This window comes from Artibeus jamaicensis, unplaced genomic scaffold, assembly GCF_021234435.1.
Source record: "Artibeus jamaicensis isolate MK-2021 breed Jamaican fruit bat unplaced genomic scaffold, CSHL_Jam_final contig_3126, whole genome shotgun sequence".
Taxonomy (NCBI): Eukaryota; Metazoa; Chordata; class Mammalia; order Chiroptera; family Phyllostomidae; genus Artibeus; species Artibeus jamaicensis.
The window spans coordinates 468,734-493,195 of record NW_026521723.1 but is presented as its reverse complement, the minus strand read 5'-3'; the positions used below and the strand labels follow the sequence as shown (position 1 = coordinate 493,195).

At 39.1% G+C, this 24,462-nt stretch overlaps 2 pseudogenes; one reads left to right on the top strand and one right to left on the bottom strand.

Annotated features, from left to right (window-relative positions):
* Positions 1 to 9,130: 9,130 nt before the first annotated feature.
* LOC119047305 (triosephosphate isomerase-like) lies at positions 9,131 to 9,998 on the bottom strand (annotated as a pseudogene).
* A 12,005-nt stretch (positions 9,999 to 22,003) lies between these two features.
* On the top strand, positions 22,004 to 22,637 carry LOC119047304 (60S ribosomal protein L13a-like; annotated as a pseudogene).
* Positions 22,638 to 24,462: the final 1,825 nt, after the last annotated feature.

Sequence of the window (24,462 nt, the reverse complement as noted above, 5' to 3'; positions counted from 1 at the left end):
TGAAATAATTTTAGATTTTCAGAGAGTTCCCATGTGCACTTCACCCAAGTTCCCCTAATATTAACATTTTAAATAATCACAGCACAATTATCAAAACTAAGATGTTAACTACAGGCTTTATTTTAGATTGTACAGTGTATCCACTAACGTCATTTTTCTGTTCCAGGATCCAATCCAGGATACTAGTTGGCATTTAGTTCTCACGTCTGCTTGCTTTCCTCTAGTCTGTGATGGCTTATCATTGTTTCCTGTCTTTTTATGATCTTGACAATACTGAAGAGTTTTGATCAAATATTTTGTAGAATATCTTTAAATATTGGTTTGTCTGATATTTGATCAACATTAGACATGTACTATGAGCTGGAAGAAGAATATCAGTGAAGTCAAGAGACCTTCTCATTGTATCGCATTGAGGGTACATGTTGTCAACATGACTTATTACAGTACTGATAATGCCAACCTTGATCACCTGAGAACTGTGGGTCTGGTAGGTTTCTCCTCTGTAACATTAACTATTTTTCTTATTCATGGTTCATTTATGAGAAACAAGTCACCAAGTTCAGACTACAGTGAAGAGGAGGGGAATAATGCTGTATCTCCTGGAAGAAGTATCAAAAAATTTGTGGGAATATGTTAACACTACCCCAGTAACTAACAAATGTTTGTGGGAGACATTTTGAAACTATAAAAATATCCTTTTTCTTCTTAAAGTTTTGCTCACCACAAAAATTATTACTGTGGGATTCTAATAATAATTACTGTGGGATACTACTTTCTATTTCCCTGATTCTATATGTCTTAGTGGAAAAGTAAAGCTTACCTAGATATAAAATCCTCGATTCACTTTTTCTCCTTGAGCTTATTAAAACTATTGATCATCAGTTATCTTGCTTTCTATGTTGCTGTTGAGATGCTTTTCTGACTTTCTTATTATCTGAAATGCACATAAATTTTTTATCTTGAAGTCTAATACTTTTACTGGGATATATCTTGGATTTCCTTTTCTGCAGTAAGTGGCACAAGTATGTGTCAAAATGTACATTAGTCTTCCATTATCCCTCAAATTTTTCTTGGACTATAATTTTAAATATTACTTGTATTCCACTATTACTCTTCCTTCCCAGGAATTCCAGTTTAATGTGTAGTATACCACCCTTGCTAATCTTCCATCCCATCATACTCTCTCCAGTTCTTTTTAGCCCTTTATTAATTCCACTTTCATTCTCTTATTTCCTCTCTTTATGGAACCTCATACCTCTTGAGAACTTTGTAACTTAATCTTAAATTCTAAAATGATTGTCTTTTTTTCCATTCTTTTCTACCTTTAGGCAATTTTCATCTTATATATTTCTTTTTGTACATCTCTGTTTTTTCGTTTTTGAATTTTTTGATAAAAGGTGTTTTTTTCTATATCTGCAACTGATTGTTTAAAGAAAATAAGTTTAGGTTAAGGAGTTATGTTAGAATTGTTCTATTTTTTTCTTGAAAATTTTTAAAAAATAAAATAAAATATTTTTATTAATATTTTTAGTTTTCTTCTTTTACTGGTTTTGTGTGTAGGTAGCCCTTCATGTTTCAATTTTGAGAGGAAACACCTAGTGTTTTTCTGGATCAGCAATGATAGATAATTCTATTTAAGCAGGAGTGAGAGGATACTATAGTTTACTAAGTTATTAGTGAGAGCACTGTCCTCCACTGGTGCAGTGATTTGCTATTTAACAGGTGGTATATCTTTGAGGGGTATGTTTAGGTGTGTCCTCTAAACTTGTTATTTTTCTTTGTTTTTGGCAGCAACTTGTTTGAGGTCTCCCCCAAAAACAAACTCTGGTGCTGGGCTGGTGTGGCTCAGCGGATTGAGCACTGGTCCGCAAACCAAAAGGTCACTTGTTCGAATCCCAGTCAGGGTGCATGCCTGTGTTGCAGGACAGGTCCCCAGTGGGGGTGTGCAAGAGTCAACTGGTCAATGTTCCTCTCACACATTGATGTTTCTCTCCCTCTTCCACCGTCTCTAAAAAGAAATAAATAAAATCTTTTAAAAAATACTCTGAAATGGAGATGTGCATGTAAAAAGTTTGTTACCTAATCTTATAAAGTGGACCTTTGGAATTTTCCCTCAGAGTTCTTACGCCTTAAGGCAGAAGCCTAGAATTTATATTTTCTATGGAATTGTCATTGGATGGAGGCTGCCTTCAAGGAAGGGATATGACCTTGATAAGAAAATTCTCTTCAAGAGAATTAATAGAGAGGGAATCAGCTATGAGCTACTAGCCTTCTTACAACTGGGGAAATAAAGGTGAGATACTAGAGGTACTGTTTTTTGTGGGTTTTTTTTAGTTTTTTTAAATTCTAGTGTTGGGAACCTTACACCTGGCTTCTAGCTAAAAACATTGCATTGATTACAGGAATCTGTGCGCTCCACAAAGCCAATCGGCTACAGGTAAATGAGGTGTGCATGCGCTCCCCAAGCCAATCGGCTACAGGTACATGAGGTGTGCATGCGCTCCCCAAGCCAATCGGCTACAGGTACATGAGGTGTCCACGAGTACCAGTTGCACCCAAGTAATCAATAAGCGGGCCCTTCTTTGTCTCAAGCTAGCCAATAGCAAGCAACCTAATCTCCTTCCTCTCCCTCCCCCCTATATATATACCCAGTTCGGAAAAATAAAGTTTGCAGCTTGATCAGAATCTTTTGTCTTGCTGCCATTCTTCGCGCCTCTTGTCCCCCCAACTCATTTGTTCTAGGTAGGTGGTCGAGCCCCAGTTGATTGCTCCGCGGGCCGGAGCAAGTGGCGCCCAACGTGGAGGCCTGATAGCCGCCGGAACAAAGCGCCGTCCCCGCCAGTGACTTCCCCGCACGGATTGGATCGCCGCGACTACTCACCGCGAGACAGATCCAGGACCCCCTCCCCTCGACGGCGAACTCGGCCAGGTAAGGCCCCCAATCATGGGACAAGCATGTTCACAAAGTGATATTTTTATAAGTAGATTAAAGCAAACTCTCAAGGTGCGAGGAACTCGAGTTAAGAAAAAGGATTTAGTTTTATTTTTTGACTTTATATTCAAAATGTGCCCCCTGGTTCCCCTAAAAGGGGACGATTGACCCGCAGTGTTGGAACCGGGTCGGAGATTGCCTTAATGACTATTATCGAGTCTCTGGCCCCCAGACCGTCCCTATCACCGCCTTCAGTTATTTTAATCTTATTAAAGAAATCTTAGTCACTCATGGGCATTCTCTGGATGTCCAGAGCCTCTGTAAAGAGGGAAAAGAAGTTCTAAAAAATCAATCTCGGCCCCCTTCGAGGGCCCCCTCAATTTGCCCTTCAATTTCTATTAACATAGAGGAAGAGATTAAAAAAAACCCCTAACCCTTCCCGTAATTCCTCAAATAACCACGTCGACCAATTAAACCCAGCAGAAGAGGCCGAACTCGAAAAAGAGGCAGCTTCTTACAATAACCTTGACTGGCCTCCTCTCTCTTCTGCTCCCTTACTTAAAGATCTCCCAGCTTTTCGGCCGCCCTCCTATGCACCCTCAAACCTACCACCTGCGACCACCCATATTCTGGCCCCCATTCTAAACAACCCCGAGCCACCAACAATCCACCAAAAACCCCTTTTCCAAAAACCCTCCATTCAAGAAGCCTTAATTCTCATTCGAGAAATCAAGGCCGTGGCTAAAGAATTCACTGATTTGACCGTATCCACCCCCCACTGAATTACTCACTTTCCCCAAACTGCGGGGAGTAGACCTAGATACCCAGACTGCTGACATTTTAATAGCCACACATCAAGCTCTTAACATATCTAACCCTCACCTAGCCGAGGATTGCTGGTTATGTATGAGCCTAGGCACCCCCATGCCTTTAGCTATTCCTGTCAATATATCCACCCTTAATAAATCACAGCTACAATGTAACCCTAGTTTACCTTTTAGAGTCCAACCTACAATATTTCCACCCTCCCCGTGCTTACAAGGCATAGCTCAAAATAATAGCTTCGACATTCCCGTTGGCTTTATAGAATTTACTAGTTGTAGAAGCATAAGGAATTATAGTAACCCCCTTTGCCCAGGTCATGGACAAATTCTCGTTTGTGGAAACAACCTGGCCTTTTCAGCCTTGCCCGCTAACTGGACTGGGCTATGTGTCTTGGCTACCTTACTACCAGATATAGATGTTCTCCCCGGAGACGAGCCTGTCCCCATTCCCAGCTTAGACCATACTGCGGGGCGACAAAAAAGAGCATTAACATTCATACCCTTATTAGTTGGATTAGGCGTCTCTGGAGCAGTTGCCTCAGGGACTGCAGGATTGGGAGTCGCAGTCCATTCATACATAAAGCTCTCTAAACAACTAATTGATGATGTCCAGGCTCTGTCCAGTACCATTAGTGACATCCAAGACCAAGTAGTCTCCCTAGCAGAAGTTGTCCTTCAAAACAAACAAGGTCTAGATTTACTTACTGCAGAACAGGGAGGTATCTGTTTGGCTTTACAGGAACACTGCTGCTTCTATGCCAACAAACCAGGCATCGTCCGAGACAAGATAAAACAGTTACAAGAAGACTTAGAAAAAAGAAGAAAAGAACTTTCCGAACACCCCCTTTGGGGTGGACTCAACGGAATTCTCCCCTACCTCCTTCCCCTCTTAGGACCTTTAGTTTCTATCACCCTCATCCTCTCCTTTGCCCCCTGGATTCTTAGACATATAACCAACTTAGTCAGAGACCAACTTAACAGTGTACTAGGAAGACCTATTCAGGTGCACTATCAACAATTAGAAATGCTGAAACATGGAGCGGACTCTGAGCCGTACAGCCGCTGGGGTGCTAGCCCACGATTCCTGCCAGGTTCCCCTCCTGCGGGAGCAGCATAACCCTCGAAGGTATGCTTTACAGCCAAGTTGCTGTGATAGACACCGCTGGGTGCAAGGCAAAGCACTGCAAGGAGAGGCCTGTACATACGGCCACTTCGAGTCTCCTGAGAGGTAAGCTGACTTGCAAAGAGGTTGGTACCCAACTCCTCTCCTCCCAAAAGGTACCCTAAAGCTCAGAATGAGCCCAGGAGGAGTCAGGCCTCTGCCTCCCCAGCCGGTTAAAGTCTACCCTACCTACATTCTCCTCGCCCTCAAAGTAATAAAAAGGGGAGCAGATGTTGGGAACCTTACACCTGGCTTCTAGCTAAAAACATTGCATTGATTACAGGAATCTGTGCGCTCCACAAAGCCAATCGGCTACAGGTAAATGAGGTGTGCATGCGCTCCCCAAGCCAATCGGCTACAGGTACATGAGGTGTGCATGCGCTCCCCAAGCCAATCGGCTACAGGTACATGAGGTGTCCACGAGTACCAGTTGCACCCAAGTAATCAATAAGCGGGCCCTTCTTTGTCTCAAGCTAGCCAATAGCAAGCAACCTAATCTCCTTCCTCTCCCTCCCCCCCATATATATACCCAGTTCGGAAAAATAAAGTTTGCAGCTTGATCAGAATCTTTTGTCTTGCTGCCATTCTTCGCGCCTCTTGTCCCCCCAACTCATTTGTTCTAGGTAGGTGGTCGAGCCCCAGTTGATTGCTCCGCGGGCCGGAGCATTCTAGGGCCCCTCCCACCCTTATATTTGGGTCTTTTTCTTTTCCTGGAATGTCTTTCAAGATGAAGTTAAATGGCACAACCTGCACTTCCCTCTGTTGCAGCTAATCTCACGGCCACAATATATTCAACTTCTCCCTCCTCTTAATTCCCTTCGCCTTCACCTAATACCTCTGTTGGTCCAAGTAACTAACATGGTGCAATAATACAGAATTAGGTCCCTGGGGAATCTGAGCCTCTCATCACCATGCCCTTTTCTGGACATGATTGCTGCATTTGTCTGCTTACTGTCAATTTTGAGTCAGGGCGTACCAACAAATGCCTATGGGCCACTTGAATGCCAAAAGCATTTTTTCATGCACCCATTGGGTAACAGTGGCCCTATCTCTTTCTCCTAACAGGGTCAAATACCCCTTTTAAGTCTTGTGACTTCTTTTTCAGTCTAGTGGTCTCTTGGAACAAAAAATCCAAAGTGACTGGGTGGCATCTGTAGCTTTACATATGATGAGATTCTTCCTGTGTCCTCTAATAAAGCATTTACTTCTGAGGACCAGGACCTCTAAACCTATGCAGCTCAAGGATGTGGGGATGTAGAGTACAGATTCTCCAAGTGGAGAGCTTGGAGAGCTCTTGGACCTAAGTATTCAACCTTGGTCCCTGATTTTTGGTAGTGATTGCAGATGCAGTTTTCGGACCTCGATTATACCTTTGAAGAGCCATTTCATCATCCATTAGGCCAGAACCAGTATACTACTACTCACTGCTGAGGACCACACCTTATCTACTGCAAATTAGATTGCCTGGTTCAAAGCAATGCTATGCACCACTCTATCAATCTCATATGGTGGCGCTTCCTGCTGCCTTCAGATAGGAAAGATAACACATACCTAGATTATGTTGATTCCACATCAGAATGAATTTCTTCCCCCTTCAGAGTGGAAGGAGTTTATAGTACCTCACATGGTGGGTCATAGACACCAAGTGGCTAACTGATTTTCTTGAGAGGTATTGCCATATGTGGGGCTCCTCAGTGTCCCCCATTTTTATCCCACTAGTTGTACACTTCTAGAAAGAGGAGCTAGATCAGCCTGGAAAAGTGGAAGCCCATACTAATAGGCACATGCATGTCTCCATCCAAGCCACTACACCCATTATGTTCATGTGCCCATGTGTCAGCCTTGGAATAGTGTGAACAAAGCTGTATGACCTCAGCAAGCAGAATCCTTCTATTTGGTAGTTTAGTATTTCTTCCATGGTAGATGCTCTCTGGTGAACATTGATACGTACTATGCAGGCCTCCATACTTTGTGTCTGTTCTAGTAGACTCATTTATATGCCTCTTTCTCAGATTTCCTGGTCCCTCACCTTTTCATCTGTCTCTCTCCAGGTCACTGACCAATATGAAGCCATCCACCTCCAACACAAATCTATATTTTTTTAGTTGAATCACTCTTTTTCCATGCAATGGAAATGGATGGTTAATCCACTGCTTTACAGAAGGATTTCCTCTCATCAATAACTTACAAGGTAACTCTGTGTGGAACTACAGTTCAGCAACAATACATTTTGGCTTGCACCAGTACATCAAGGTGACCATCCAAGAATCAGTTTGGTCTTTTGAGGCCAGATGTGGGCTGAGGGAAAGATGTCAATACAAGAGTGGTAGAAGACATGAAGGTCAGCATCATCTGCTTATGTGACTTACTGTATTCTCTGGCCCTGCTCATACCAGGTCCTTGGGTGTGCCACCTTCATCTTCTAACAAAATGCTCCTGGCCCTGCTTTGTCTTATACTTAATCTGACAAAGTTTAGCTCAGGAAGACAATTCTGACCACTTAGTCACTTGGTGTTCCAGAGTCAGGAGCTCTATTTCTGGCAGAGTATATCACATGCCAGGAAGTTATTTTTTCAGTAGATCCAATTCTCTGCTGCAGAGAGTAAGACCTTGCCCTAAAAACCTAAGGATACACGTTATTATTCTCCTATTAGAGTTTCCATAAACTCTCCATTAACTCCACATCTCTTCCCACCTCAAACATCCTTAGTATCACTGGCTGCTGAGTCCTGGGCCCAAATGTCGGAACTGCTTACCTCACAGGTTAGACATAATACAGAGCCCTCTCCTGTTCTAGGATCTGCTCAAAACGTGCATTCTTCTCCCTTTGGGGCAGACGTATCTGTATGCAGCATGTTGACAACTGGGTCAGACATTAAGAAATGTTTGGAGATAAATCCAAACAAATGCTTGAATTGCTGTATCACAAGGCTAAGATTGAAATAATATGTTATATAACATCACATTTATTTTTATAAATATTTTTATTATTTAATAAGTTAGTGGGAGTAAGCAATGTTTTCATAAAATTAAATGTAAAGTGTTAATATTTTTATTTAGTCTCATTGATTTTTAATTTCTATTTTTATTTTTCATGGTATATGTAATATTTTAATATAGTGGTATATCTAATTTATAGATAAAATGTATGTATTTAGAATATATTCCAAATAATTTTATTGATATGAGTATATGGCAAAATGGCTTGGAAGTCAACAGCAGACAGAAAATAGTTGAAAACACAAGAATAAATGAGCTAATCTAGGAAAAACTCTAGATGAGAGAAGAGGGGGGCCAAGAATAGAATCAGGAAAACATGAGCCTCATTAAAAGCAAAGAGACAAACACTTCCCAGTATAAAACCCTGAGATGACTGTCAGGAAGATGTATGCAGTGAGTGCATCATGAGAGACTAGTGCCAAACACTACACTTAGGAAGGTAATTCTTTGGAGTTGGCATTGATAATTGGTCGTGACCTTATAGAGAGAATTAGGAAGGTAATTCTTTGGAGTTGGCATAGAGAATTGATTGTGACCTTATAAAGAGGATTTGGTGAACTGGCAGGGGCAAAAAATAAATAGGAAGAAACCAAAGAGAACGATTTCCAATGTATTTCTCCATTCCTTTTATATTACCTGTATGTTTCCTTTTCTCATACATATAAGTAACCTTCCATCGCTGTAGTTTATTATTGGTTTTTCTTTATTAAGTCTTGTTTCAAGCTTCCAGGCTATTATCATGTACTTCCCCCAGGCTTCTTTTCCTTATGTTCTTCGTCAATTATTATTCTACTTATCTTGCAAGGTTCATCTCAGATGACATGTCCATTTGGGAAATCTTTCTTCCTCAATTCACTGCCTTCACTGTGTGTGTATGTGGTTTTTTTTTTCAGTGCCAAGTGTTTATTCCTCCCACCCAACTGGGACAGATGACATATACAACGCACACAGGTGTTGGCACCAGGGGTAAGAGCAGCACCCCGGCCTCCCAGGGGAGGACAGGGTTTTCTCTCAGCACTTGGCCCCAAGGTGTGAGTTGAGAAAGGAGGATGGCTTCTCGTTCCTGACTTCAGGGGACTGGGGGGGGTGGTCCCCACAAGCGAACTCACCCCTTACAATGACTATAGTAAGTAAAGAAGGGATTTGCCTGGTCTCAACTGATACAGGTGAAGATGGAAATGAAAAAAAGGAACAGGAACAGTTTGAATTAGGCTACAAGAGGGGGCAGATGATACCATCAGAAGTATGTGAAGGAATAGAGGGTCCATTATTGGGGCTTATGCATTGCATAACAGGAAGGGTAGGGGAGATGGATGGGGCTTGTTGTTTGACATTGGTGATGTCCACAAATTCCAGGTTGAGGCAAGCACCACATAAGAGAAAGCCATCCACATCAGATCAGCTTGCCAATTCCTTGTAGGTTGCCCCAGTCACGGACCCTCCATAAATGATGTAGGTGGTCTGAGTCCCTGCATCAGAGACATTGGACTTAAGCCATCCCTAGAGCTTTTCATATACTTCCTGGGCCTGTTGGGCTGTTTTAGTCTTGCTTGTACCAATGGCCCACACAGTCTTGCTTGTGCCAGAACAACCTTGGACCAGTCTTTCACATTATCTGTGATGACCTTGGTTTGTTCAAAAACCACCTTCACAGTGATGCCAGCTTCCCTCTCATTTAGCTTCTCCTCAGGCCAGGATCATTCCAAGTCCCTCAGCCAGGACATGGGCCACTTTCTATCCAATCAGCTCATCTGACTCCCCAAACAAGTGCCTTCTCCCCAAGTGCCTCAAGACATGCAACTCCACAGTCCTTGATCACGCCAGGACTGGTTTCCCCAGTAAAGGCTCCTTTAGTCACTTTGTAGCAGTTCTGGGCTGGCACAGCAAACTGGGGATCTAGCTTCTACGTGGTGAAGTCAAGGTAGGCAGTGAGACTGCACAAACCACCTCGGAGTCAGCCAGCCACATTCAGAGCGCTGATGAGTTCCTCCAGACTCATCTTCCATCCATTTGTCTTCCAATTTCCACCCACGAGAAACTTCCTGGAGGGTGCCATGGTGCTTGAGCCAACAAACCAAAGGTCAGGATACTCCTTCACTATATTTTCATAAAAGATGCTTGTGCTTTTTAATATCACAGCCTAAACTGAACATTACTTAGTAATGTAAGTCTTTCTCCCCACTAGACTACAAGCTTCTTGTCAGGAGCCATAAGTAAAAACTAAGAACTTTCTCTCTCCACCATGTTCACATTCTGCGCCCACTCTACCCACTGTGTTTTCCAATGCCCTGTGGATTGTAAGTATTTGATTAAGGGTAAGCAAACTGAAATTCAGGCGATCAGTATAGTATATATTGAGGATCTAGCTCAGTTCATTGTGAGGAAGCCAAGAGATGTATAACATGATCAGTGAGTTAAGTCAAGATTTTTATTATCAAGAGACATATACCACATTTTTTTGGACCATAAGATGCACCTAGGTTTTAGAGGAGGAAAATAGGAAAAAAAATTTTGATGCAAAAAATTTGGTAAAACATTTAATAACATAAATAACATAATATTTCACCAATGTGCATGTAAACAGAACTCAACAGCAGCATTAACAACCATATTCCTCCCAAATTGGGGGGGTGTCTTGTAGTCCAAAAAATATGGTAAGTCACACTTGATAAAGTTGCAAGTTTACTATAAAAGTAGGTAAGTATCATGTAGATCAGGGGAAAAAATCAAATTGATTTTAAGAACCCAGAAAAGTCCTCATGGAGCAAGTCAAATTTGATCTCAAGGATGAGTAAGATTTGAATAGAAAGAGAGGGAGAAGGTGTTTTCAATGGGGGAAACACTGTGAGCAAATTAACTAAAGCAAGTGCACAGAGGGATGGCAAGGGGGTATACATACATTGCCAAGTGCCCTAAGGTGAGAGGGAGAAACATGGCGATAGGTAAGATACAGTCAGACTGGAATATCTGGGATACTAATGAGGAAAATCCAATTGGCTTGGAAACCATTGAGAGATGATAGCAAATTCTTGAGCAGGAAAGCATCATTTTTTCATTCATTCAACAAATATTCTAGAGCACTACAAAGGGCCAGACACTCTTCAAGGTGTTGAAAATAAAGGAATGAACCTAACAAAGAAACCCCTTCATCTCCTTCATCATGGACATTCAGGTTGCTTCATTGTCTTGGTTATTGTGAATACTGTTGCAAAGAACATGAGAGTGCAGATTTCTTTTAAATAGTAGTTTCATTTCCTTTGGCTAGATACTCGGAAGTATCTATAAATGTAAATATATATCTCTCACATTATACACACACACAAAATCTTTGCTTAAAGCTGTGAATATGTTCTTGGAAACTCTGACTTTAAGCAAAACAATATATAATGAAACCAATTTTACCCTTGCCTAATTATTATAAACAAGAGTTAAATACAGCATATTTCTGGTAACGAAAACATCACCAAACTTGAAAATAATGACCCAAACCCTTCTAATGTTACACATTAAAATAAATGTGCGCTATACATACATTTAAGAAAGATAAATAAAAACAAATAAGATAATGATTTTCCAAACTGCTTAGTCCAGTTCAGGGTCACAAATAGCTGGGGCCTTTCCCGGCAGCCCAGGGAGTAAGGTGGGACTCCACCCTGGACAGGATGCTTGTCCATCGCAGGGCACAGCCCCACACTGACACTCACTCAGACTGGGCCAATTTAGACATGCCAGTTCACCACATTCGGTTGTGGGAGGAATCCAGGGTCCTCCAAGTAAACCCATTCAAACATAGGGAGAACTTGCAAACTCCACACAGAAAGTGGCCTCAGCTGGGAATTCATTGTTTTTCTCATTAACATGATAGCAAAACGATGTTGAATGAAACAAATTTATTTGAGGACCTGTGTGTGTATTATACATAAGTATGTATATATACATTTCTATAATATACACACAATGAAATATTATTTACCCATAAAAAAAGAAATCCTGCCATTTCAAATAATATAGAGGGACCTGAGGGCATTATGCCATGTGAGACAAGTCGGAGAGAAAGACAAATATGGCATGATAGTACATATACATAGAATCCAAAAAAGTAGAACTCGTAGAAACAGAAAGTCGAGTGGTTGTTGTCAGGGGCCGAGGATTGAGGGAAATGGGGTGATGCTGTCAAGGCATACAAACACCCGGTATACTGTAGAGGCTGTAGTTAGCAAACTGTTTTATATATTTGACAGTTGCTAAGAGAATAAATATTAAAAGACCTCACCACACACGGGAAATGGGTAATTATGAGAGATGATGGAGTGTCAACCAACCTTATTGTTGCAATCATTTCACAATACACATTCAAAGAGAATCATCACATTGTGCAGCCTAAGCCTATCCAATGTTATATGCTGATTACACTCAATAAAGCTGAAAGAAAATAATGGAATATCCAAGTTTGTAGGCTCCCGAGGCTGGAGGAACAGGCAGCAATGGTTTCCCAAAATGAATTCTAGAGCCCACACAGTTGCAATGGAACAGCACATTTAGGATGCTGTGGCCTTGGACCTTGGCAGACCTCTGAGTGGGGCCCCGGGGTACTAGTCTGAAGCCAGAACAGCCTCAGGGCCTTCCGCCTCCTGGCAGGCCAGAAGGTGAGAGACTAATGGCCTTAAGCATGCACAGTTCACTCCCTGTTGTTTTGGCTTTGGGCAGTCTGTCCCCTGTACAGCCTATAGGCCCAGCCCAGTTCACTGTACTTGTCAGGGGCCCATAGGGTGAGGTGCTTCTGCACAGTATCTCTACAGACAGAAAACAATGGCGGTACTCTGCACTCTACTCTCCATTAGTTTCTGCACAGTAACTCTAACTGGGACACTGGGAAAGGCCTGAATGAGAATTGGGTTTTGCTTGATAAACATGTAAGCCAAGCTGCTTAAAAGTCTGGGAGAAGGAACCTGGGGTGTCCAAGTGTTTCTCATTTGGGAATTTAACTGTGGTATAGATTTTTGCTTGTTGGTATAAACAGATTTCTTTTTAATATTGTTAAGTTAAAATGCTAGCTCCAATATAGTGCCAGTTTCCTAAGGGAATATGATAGATAAATAATTCTGCAAGGATGTACGTTAAAATGATAATAGTAGTTATTTAGGTAGCCACCCCATCTGTCTAGATTTTTTAATTTCTTTTTATACATTTCTGATTTTTATAACTTCTTTGTTCCAGTTTTTTCTATGAGCATGTATAAAAGTAGCACTTTTATAATAAAAACTTTTCATTTTGATTCATGAATTCATGAGGAACTGGAGAGTACTGCCATTATTTTCTGTCTATAAAGCTACCTCCACTTGCTGTTCCTATGCCAGTGTCAGAATGACTTATCCAGAGTCAGGTTGGCTTCATTCAGCTGTCTGTGATCCTCAGGTCTGAAAGCCAGCTTGAATCAGTGTGATAGAATCAGAGTGTTGCTGCCTCCTTAAAAAAGGAGACAGCTTGTTTCTCCCAAACACTGAGGACTTGAAGTGGCCAACTGCAGTTACGCTGCTTCACCTCCTCTGGAAGCACTTTGACTTGGGGCCCAATTGGAGCTCCCGTATGAACCTAGAGTAGCAAGTGATGGGATTGTGCAACCAGCTATAATAAGCCCAGGAATGTCCACATACACAAATGGAAGTGAGAGTAGGTAGAAGAACAAAAGGCAGAATAGAACCAGAGAGAGTTGCTCTAAATAGAGAAGGATGTAGAGAAGATGGAAAAAATGGGCAGAACAATAGGAACAGACCTAGAGATGGGAGCAGGGAAAATGGAAAGGAAAGAAAGATAGAAGTGGAGATATAAAATGTGGAAAAGTGCTAGATATCTCAGAGTTCATGTCACTTAGAAGAAGTGAAAAAACACTAAGGCTGATCTTGGTGCTGATTACATTACACAGGTATACAAATAGGTAAAAATTTGTTGGCCTGTAGACATATTATTTGTATACTGTGTTACATGTGTGTTACATATTAGTGTTTAAAAATACATCAAGCTCTAGCTGTGAGCTCAGATTTTGAGGGCTGAAAGGTCCTTGGTAATTACAAAGGGAAGTCAAGGTGAATCCATTTATACTAGTGGGGATCAAAGTATAAACAAACAAACAATCAAACTAAAAACCCAGAAGAATAAAACTATGACTTTCCAAAAAAAGAAGTACCAATTGGCAATTCTTTTTCTTTCTTTTACCTCAGGAGTAACTTTCATCTTAATCATCAAGATTATAAATATAAATAATTGATATTTATATCAATTATATAAGCATATCCAAATGGTGATATTTATACAAATATAAATTAAAATTTCCGATTTAGAGCATCAAAATACTTCAAGCAGTACAATTTAAAGGTATTTATTTTAGATCCAGACTAGAAAATACTGAAGATTCTCATGGATAAAGAAATTACAGAGGGATCCAAGATGGCGGCAGAATAATGAAAGCTACAATAACCTTCTCCCAACAGCAAATTGGAATTACAACTATGTTATAGAAAAATAATCCTGAATAAACAACTAAAGACTAGCTGGAGAGAAGACTTATAATCAAGCACTTACAGAAGAAACCACATCATCACACTGAGACTACCACTAACACTGGGCCCTGGAGGGCACAGTGGACCTGAGCTGTGTGAGGAGAGTCTGGGGTTGGTGATTCTGGGGAGAGAGCTGAAGGGTCAGCTGCCAGAATCCCTGTGCTCAGTCATTCCCCCTACTGAAGAAGTCAACTTTCCAGGCAGAGCTCTCCCCTCCATGCAGCATTCAGCTTGGAGCGAAACAAGAGCCTCCTCTGCAGAAATCCCTCTTGTCTTACTCTGTGGAGTTCAAGCTCTGCTGAGGAATACAGCCAGTGCTCTCTCAGTGAACAAGCCTAACAGGCAGCCTACAGGCAAAGGCAGATCTCAGGGTGTTTCAGACATTAGCTGACCCTCCCCTGGGCCCCGTGCTGGTAAAAGCTGGCCTTGGTGTTCACCTTGGTCCTTTCAGCACACACACAGTCTCAGCAGAGGGAGTCACAAGCTATGGGTCTCTGATATTCGAATTGGTTGCCCAGGGCCACTCAAAGACAGTGTTGGACATAGGTCGGCACCAGAGTCTTTGCAGATCCACCTAATATAGAAACAAACACAGAGGGTCCTGCAAAACAAGAAAACAAAGAAATGGGCCCCGTACAAAAGAACAAGAGAATTCTCCAAAAGAAGAGATAAATGAAATGGAGGCAAGCAATTTATCAGATATAAAGTTCAAAGTAATGATTATAGGATGCTCAATAGCATGAAAAACAACATAGAAATGATAACAAAAAGGAACCAGCCAGAAATAAAGAATACAATATCTAAAATAAATAATACACTGGGAGGAAAAAATAGTAGGTTAGATGAAGCAAAGGACTGAAAAAGCATTTTGGAAGACAAGGTAGAAAAAAACACCCAATCAGAGCAGCAAAAAGAAAAAAGACAGAAATACAGTCATAGTAGGGGATTTTAACACCAATTGACATCAATGGATAGATCTTCTGGACAGAATATCAAATTGGAAATGGTGGCCTTAAAATATACTCTAGATCAAAGGCATTTAATCGATATCTTCAGATTACTGCACCTCAGAGCATCAGAATATACATTCTTTTCAAGTGTACATGGAAAGTTTTCTGAAATAGACCACATATTAGGACACACAAAAAAATCTCAGTATATTTATGAAAAATTGAAATCATATCAAGCATTTTATCTGACCACAATACTATGAGAATATAAATCAACCACAAGAAACTGACCACAAAAAACACACAAAGACATGGAAGCTAAATAATGTTATAAAACAATTAATGGGTAAACAATGAGATCAAGGAAGAAATTAGAAGATACCTGGAAACAAATGAAAATGATGACACAACAATTCAAAATTTATGGGACACTGGGAAAATAATCCTAAGAGGGAAATTCATAGCATTACAGGCCTACCTCAAAAAAACAAAAAAAAAAAGAAAGAAAGAAAAGAAAAAAAACCCTCAAATAAATAACCTAATTTCACACTTAAAGAAACTTGAAAAAGAATAACAAACAAAGCCCAAATTCAATAGAAAAAAGGAAATGATAAAGATCAAAGCATAAATAAATGAAATGGAATCAAAAAAAGATACAAAAAAATCAATGAATACAAGAGTTGGTTCTTTGAAAAGATAAACAGTATTGACAAACCTTTAACCAGACTCATCAAGAAAAAAAGATAGAGAATCCAAATAAATTAAATCAGTAATGAAAGAGAAGTAACAACTAATGCCAAAGCAATGCACGGTATTGTAAGAAAATATTACAAACAACTATATGCCAACAAACTGGACAATCTGGACAAAATGAATAAATTTCTAGAAACATACAATCTTCCAAAATCAGGGAAGAATCAGAGAACTTGAATAGATGTGTTACACCTAGTGAAACTGAAGCTGTAATAAAAAAACTCCCAACCAAAAAAAGTAAACAAACAAACAACAACAAAAAAACCACCCTGGACCAGATTGTTTCACAGGTAAATTTTACCAAATATTCTAAGAACTAACACCTCTCCTTCTCAAACTATTCCAAAAAATTCAAGAGGAGGGAAGGCTCACAAGCTCACACTACAAGGCCAGCATTATCCATAATTCCAAAACCAGATAAAAATACTACAAAAAAGAGAAAATTATAGGCCAACATCTCTGATGAACATATATGCTAAAAATCCTCAACAAAATATTAGCAAACTGAATACAAAAATACATCAAAAAGATGATACACCATGATCAAGTGAGCTTTATTATGGGATGCAAGGTTGGCACAATATTTGCAAATCAATAAACATGATATATCACATTTTATATAAGGTTTGGGCACATTTTATGCCCAAAATAGCATGTTATGGGCATAAAATAAACAAAATAAATGATAAAAAACCACATATTCATATCAATAGATGCAGAAAATTATTCAATAAAATCCAGCACCCATTTATGAAAAAAGTCTCAGCAAAGTGGGAATAGCAGGAATAAACCTCAACATAATAAAAGCCATATATGACAAACTCACTGCCAGCACCATTCTTAATGGCTCAAAACTACAAACATCCCCTTAAGACTGGGGATGCAGCTGACCAACAGACATATGAAAAGATGCTTGACATCACTAATCATCAATGAAATGCAAATTAAAACCACAATGACATGTCACGACATCTTACACATGACAGAATGACTTTCATCAATAAATCAACAAGCAACAGAAGTGCAATCGCTGGATCATAAGGCAGTTACATTTTTAATTTTTTGATGAAACTCCATAATGCTTTCCACAGCGGCTGCACCAATCTGGATTCCCACCAACAGTACAGAAAGGTTCTCCTTTCTTCAGCTCTTCTTTTTAAAGAAAATGTCTACATATCTTTAAAGGTCAGGGTCAAATGTCTTCTCCTGGGAAATCTATAATAAAACAACCCACTATTGTTTTTTGTTTCATGTGTGCGCACACATGCTTCTTATGTACATACTGGGCCTAATTGTCGAATATTTTAATATGATTGTTTTGTTGAGGGTATGGCTATATCTTTGTAGTTAAGGTGGGAAACTCCCCTGAAGGAGTGGGTATTCCTATTGTGAATCATATAAGGGCAGACATAAGCCCTTAGACAAGAAGCCAGTCTTCTGTCTCTCACACTCTTGGAAATAGAACTCCCTGGACTGAGCCATGCTTGAATTTCCTGGTGACTGGGAAAAGACAGCCTCTGCTTCTCAGAGGTAGACTTGAGATAAGTAAGGAGGCCTCACTATCTGGAACTATAAATGCAAGATGAGCAATCCACTCATATAAATCAGATCAGCAGCCTTCAGATTATTTCAACACCCTGATTTATCACAATCAGCTGTGAGATGCATGGTAATTAATGCCTTCTTAATAATAAAGCACCATAGTGTAATATGATTTACTTTTTAATGTAATTAGAGTAGATTCCATATTATCTTAATAATACCTTCCTCATTCCCTTATATGATGATATGCTGTCTTGAATGGAAGAAAAATGGAGAGGACTCATACCTAAGATAGCAGACAAGTGCTCATTCATTACCCGAGGAAGCCCATGGGAGTGTATCTGCCAATTTGCTTTCTCAGTGGAGACAAAGGGTTGAGAACTACTATTCTAAATGTACATCACTGCATTTTATTTCCCTGTGGCATCTCCGTGTCTAGTAAATACATGTACAAATGATCAGTCTTTGTGCTTCAGGGAATTGTTGGGGCCAGAGTGAATGGAAGAGCAATGGCTCCTCGTAGTCATCACGGGCTGTGGGCAGCAGTGGTGGCTAATTCCCCAAGAGAACAAGGAGGGAACATGAGGATCTGGAACAGATTTGTGGGCTGTGGAGATTTGCTTCTCTCATAGGAAGATTTTCTCTCTACTGCCAAAATAAAGTGTTATTTTATTATGGAAAAGGCAGTTTTGTTACACAAAGCTTTTTTAACACGCCCAAGCAAATTAATTCATTTCCATCTGTTTTCCCATAGTTCTGAATGTATGATTATACTCTAGATGCTATCACTTTGCATTCTAATTATTTGTTTACATGACTGCCTCCCAGTATATTGAGAAGTGAAGCAAACATGGATGGGGCCTTATATTGCTTTGATTTACTACTGCCTAACAGCACTATGCTTGGTACTATCAACCCTTATTATCAAGGGTTGATAATAAGCACTATCAACCCTTCATCAATGAGTCAAACATGACCAGAAAAGCAAACAAACATCATATTAAATTTAGTATCTTTTCTGTTGTCTTGATTTTTTAAATAACAATCTTAGTTTAAGACATTATTCTTTATTCCACATCTTTAACCATAGACGGTGCATAAGGGGCACTCAAACATTTTCTAATTTGTCATCTATGCCTTACCAAAATGCAAAATTTAACATAGGGAATAAAGCAATGAGTCATACACAGAGTTATCTGAACCTCAGATTTGATAGCATCAGAGCTTGACAGATTTATTCATGGCCTACTAAATAAAACTCAAGTTCTCTGATTTGGCATTTTAGGATACTTCCTGTAATTTCTACACCACTGCATTCTATTCCCACCATGTATTTTGTATGCTAGGTAATTTGGCCTAATATAAACCAGAGTATCATCGTCTCCCCATACCATTCTCTTTTTTGTCTTCTTACTCTCCCTAGATTATTTTACTCAGTTCCAAGTCTTTAAAACAAATTATACATATATACACTAATGACTCCTAGTCTTTACTTTTTTTTATATTCAACTTCCTGTTCAACATCTCCACTTAGATAACTAAGCATCTCAAACACGACATTGATAAAACATATTTCTAGATCCAGAGCTTCTCCCTTGCTGTCCCTAAGAAAGCATTCCTCCTCTAGCCTCCTTCAACTCAGATGCTGAAGGCAAAAAATCTAGGCATTTTCCATGCCAGCTCTTTTTACCCCCTCATGTCTGCCTCTCAAATGTAAATCATCAGCAAGTTCTGTTGGCTCATCTTCCAAAAATAACCCAATTCCATCTACATTTCTCCATGTCCACTACTAGCCTCTTCATGCTGAACTTCTGCACTATCCTCTTAGCTGGTCTCCCCACTTCTGCCCTTACCCTTCATGATCCATCCTTTTGTCAGCAAAGGCTTTGCTGACAAAAGTGGGATTTTTTCTTCCCACTTAGGTAGGACTTTATATTCAGACTGCTGAGAAGGACGAATTAACTCAAATGGGTTAAAGTCAGGACATTGCCCTTAATATTTGCTTAGAAATTGGCATCTTGCCTTAAAATTTTCCTTACAATTCTTATTTTTCAATTTTGAAGTTCCTTGAATTTTTTCTTATCCTAAAGTCTACCATTAAGCACTAGTCTAATTCTTGTAATTAATTTGTATCACTTCTGAATTCAAGAGAAGTCAAAATTTACCAAAAATACAAGGTCTGTCCAGAAAAAGCCCAACCATTGTTAATATAATGAGAATGGTTTGTGTGACATCACTCTAACCTGGAAGCCAAAGAGAGTGGATTGGAATGCACATGAGTGAACCATGACAACCTCACTGTACTAGTCAGTGGGGGGCAGTAGATGCCATTGAATGAGCATGTGCACTGTGTGGCTGTCACATTCAAAATGATTGAACGAGTAAAGCAATGAGACTGCATCAGATTTTGCATTAAGCTTGAACATTCCTCCACTTAATTATTTGGGTGATTCAGAAGGCCACAGGTATGGGAAACTGGTGACTGGCAGCTCATCATGACAATGCACCTGCTCATGCACCATGTTTTGTGCAGAGTTTTTTTGGCAAAACATCAAGTCACCCAGGTGACTCAGTCCCCCTATAGCCAAGATTTGGCAACCTGCAACTTCTGTCTTTTCCCAAAACTAAAATCACCTTTGAAAGGGAAGAGATTTCAGAATGCTGAGATTCAGGAAAATATGATGTGGCAGTTGACAGCAACTGGGAGAACTATGTGAAGTCCCAAGGTGCCTACTTTGAAGGGGACTGAGACATCATTGTCCCATGTACACTGTTTCTTGTATCTTCTTCAGTAAATGTCTCTATTTATCACATTGCATGGCTGGATACTTTCTGAACAGACCTTGTATATGAGTAAAGCCCACTTTTGTATTAGCATTCATGCAGTTTTGGAAACATCTTTCAATAATATTTGCCATATAATTTACAAATTACCAGGTGAAAGGGGTTATTAACCTCTACAATGAAATGGTGTTTAATTAAAGAAATTATATGAGGAAGGAACATAATTTTAAATCATTCTTTTAAAGTCCTAAAGTAATTTTAGGGAGCTTTCTAGTTCCTCTTTTGATTTTTAGAGAAATTAAATATCAATGTAAAATTTGTATCTGTCTTATTAATTATAATCAACTAGGGAAACTGAATCCTGATACACGATTTTCTGTTACCAGAATGAATTGCCAACTATTTGAGTATCCAGAGTTAGGTAGACTGAAGAATATCTATTCTATACTCACCATTTATGTCCCCTCTACAGATCAGTCTTCTTTCATCCTCATTTTACACCTATTTTCAGACCAGAAAAATGGCTCTGAAGTTGGCAATGCTTGATGACTCAGGTCTGCTTTATCAACAAGCCAGTTTCACCACATGGTTTTAAATATTTGTTAATAAATGATGCTGATGAAATATCAGAGAAGCAGAATGTAATATCTATAGCCCATTCAACTCTAGAAATCAAAATAAATGTTAAAATTTTAATTCTTCAGTTTAATATCATAACTCTCAGGTTATACATACATATAGTTGTTATTTTTGTTGTTGTTGAGAGAGACCAACTTTATTCTCTACCGACAATAGGGCCTCAGGTTATGTTTTAAATCTGTCAAGATGGGACTATATCTGGACTGTGTACAAGGGAAAAATACTGGGTGTTTTAGTAGATAACTATTTCTACATCAGAGCTAAAAACTTCCTTGCACCCTTGGATGTGTCTGAGTCTTGTTCACGTTTCAGAAATTTGAAACTAATGTCACAAATCATTTATATCAATTTGAAGTTTTCATTAATTTGTTCATTAAAACAAAAATTTAACTGAACACATGACTTTTCTATTTATTTTTCTGAAGATAAACTTGTTAGATATATAGGGTTCATTCATTCCTTGAAAAAAATTATTAAGATGTCTATATACCAGTTTCAGGTATATAAGGCCATAAAGAAAGTATGCTGTAATATAAAACAACATAAATATGTACATATATTACATATATTACATATTTATGTTGTTTTATATTACAGCATACTTTCTTTATGACCTTATATACCAAGCATAGTACAAGAACTATATTTATTCAAAACCATTTCATGTGGACATGCTTAATAGATGTAGTCATAGTAAGTTTCATCTTCTCCAACTCACAAGTAGGAGAGGTTATATCATGCTGGTGTCATTACAAATTTACTAATACTCTATAGGGCTTGTAATTAAAGGATTACACACTTTAAAACTTCATAAAGCTGAAAAATAAAAATCATTTTACTTTCCCAGGCGGCTGCCAAAGATGGCAGAGGGGCAGGTCCTGGAGCTCGGTGGCCAGGGCTACCTCCTGGGCCACCTGCTGGCCTTGTGGCCAAGCAGGTACTGCTGGGCAGGAAGGTGGTAGTTGTGTGCTATGAGGGCATCAACATTTCTGGCAATTTCTACAGAAACAAGGGAAGTACCTGGCCCTCCTCCACAAATGGATGAACACCAAGCCATCGTTCTGCCCTTACCACGTCTGAGCCCCCAGCCATGCCTCTGGGCAGGCCCTGTGGGGAGGCCTGCTGCCCTGTAAGAGGAAGGGAGGTCAGGTCGCCTTGGACTGACTGCATCGAGGTGTTTGATGGGATCCCGCCACGCTATGACCAGAAAAAGTGAATGGTGGTTCCTGTGGCCCCCAAGGTCGTGCAACTGAAGCCTGCTCAGAAGTTTGCTTACCTGGAGCACCTGGCCCAGGAAGTTGGCTGAAAGTAACAGGCAGTCCCAGTGACTTCAGAGCAGAAAAAGAAGAAGACCAAGTTCCATTACTAGAAGGAAAAAGCAGCTCATGAGGCTGCAGAAACAGACCAAAAGAGAATACAGGGAGGAAAACTGACAGACACACGGAGGTCCTCAAGACTCATGGATTCCTAACGGTCAGTAAAATTGACTGTTAATTCGCGGGGTTGGGTTGGCTTTCTTGCTCAATTTTTTTCACGTGGTCACACAGGGATGGCTATAGTCACACTTTAACAATTTTCTTCATGCTTTACATTTTTTTTTTTTCTTGTAACTATTCACACTCTATGAAATTGAACATAGCTCATAAACATTAAAGTGATAATAAATGAGTATTATGAATAACTCTATCCCAATTAATTTGATAACATAGATGAAATGGACAAATTCCTTGAGAGACAGTCTGCCAAACTTATACAAAAAGAAACAGACATACTTGGATTAGTTTACATCTATCAAGAAATTGAATTATTAATAAACTTTCAAAAATAAGAAAGCACTACACCCAGATAGATTCAACCCAGGTGAATTCTAACAAATATTTAAAGACAAAATTAGGCCAATTCTCTACAATCCATTTCAAAGGATAGAAGCATCTCACTGCATGAGATCAGCATTACTTTAATACTAAAATCAGACAAAGACATAGAAGAAAATGACAGACCAGTATCTCTCATGAACATAAATGCAAAAATTATCAATAAAATATTAGATAATTGAATATAACAATGTATAAAATATTATGCACCATGATCAAGTAAAATTTATCACAGGTGTGCAAGGCTGACTCTATATTTAAAAAATCAATTAATGTAATCTATTACATCAATAGGCTAAAAAAGAAAATCACACAATCACACCTCAGTAGATGCATAAAAATCATTTGACAAAATTCAATACCCACTCATAATAAAAACTCTCAGTAAACTAGGAATAGAGGAAAACTTCCCCAACTGAATAAAGAATATCTACAATAAATCTACAGCTAATATCATAATGAATGGTGAGAAATTTAAAGCTTTCCCACTAAGTTCAGGAACAAAGCAAGGAAAAGCACTACAGCTTTTCAATATTGTGCTGGGAAACTAACAGAATAAAACAAGAAAAAAGGGAGAAAGATTGAGAAGAAAGTACTGAGAAAACTATATTTATTTACAAATGTCATGTTGTCCATATAGAAAATGTGAAAAAACAATACTTTGGGAACTAATAAGCAATTATAGCAAAGTTACAGAGTACAAAGTTAAATAAAGGTATATTTAAATTATTGTTTCCTTATATATAAGCAATGAACAAATGGAACTTGAAATTATGAAACAATACCATTTACATTAGCACACATAATAGTGAAATACTTAAGAATAAAGCTAACAAAATATGTTTATGATCTACATGAAGAAGCAATCGTACTCTGATGAAGGAATCCAAGAACTAGATCAATGGAGAGCTATCCCATGTTCATGGGTAAGAAACTCAATGTTGCAAAATGTCCCAATTTGATTTATAGATTCATTGCAATTCCAATCAAAAGCCAGGCAAGTTATTTTTGTGGTTACTGACAAACTGATTTTAAAGTTTATATGAAGAGGTGAAAGACCCACAATAGCCAATACAATATTCAAGGAGAAGAATAAAGTTGTAGGACCTTAAGACTTACTATAAAGCTACAGTAATCAAGACAGTGTGGTACTGGCAAAGAATCAACAAATAGATCAGTGGAACAAACCAGAGAGCCTGAAAATAGACCCAAATAAATATAATCATAAGAACATTGATCAAGAAACAAAGATAACACAATGGAGCCAAGACAGTCTTTTTAATAAGTGGTACTAGAACTGGACATTGATATAAAAGAAAATGAGTCTAACCTTCCTTACGCTCTTCACAAAAATTAACTTGAATTATTACAGACCTAAAGGAAAAATGCAATGTTGTAAAATTCCTAAATAATAACAGAAAAAAATCTAGGTGATTTGGGGATTG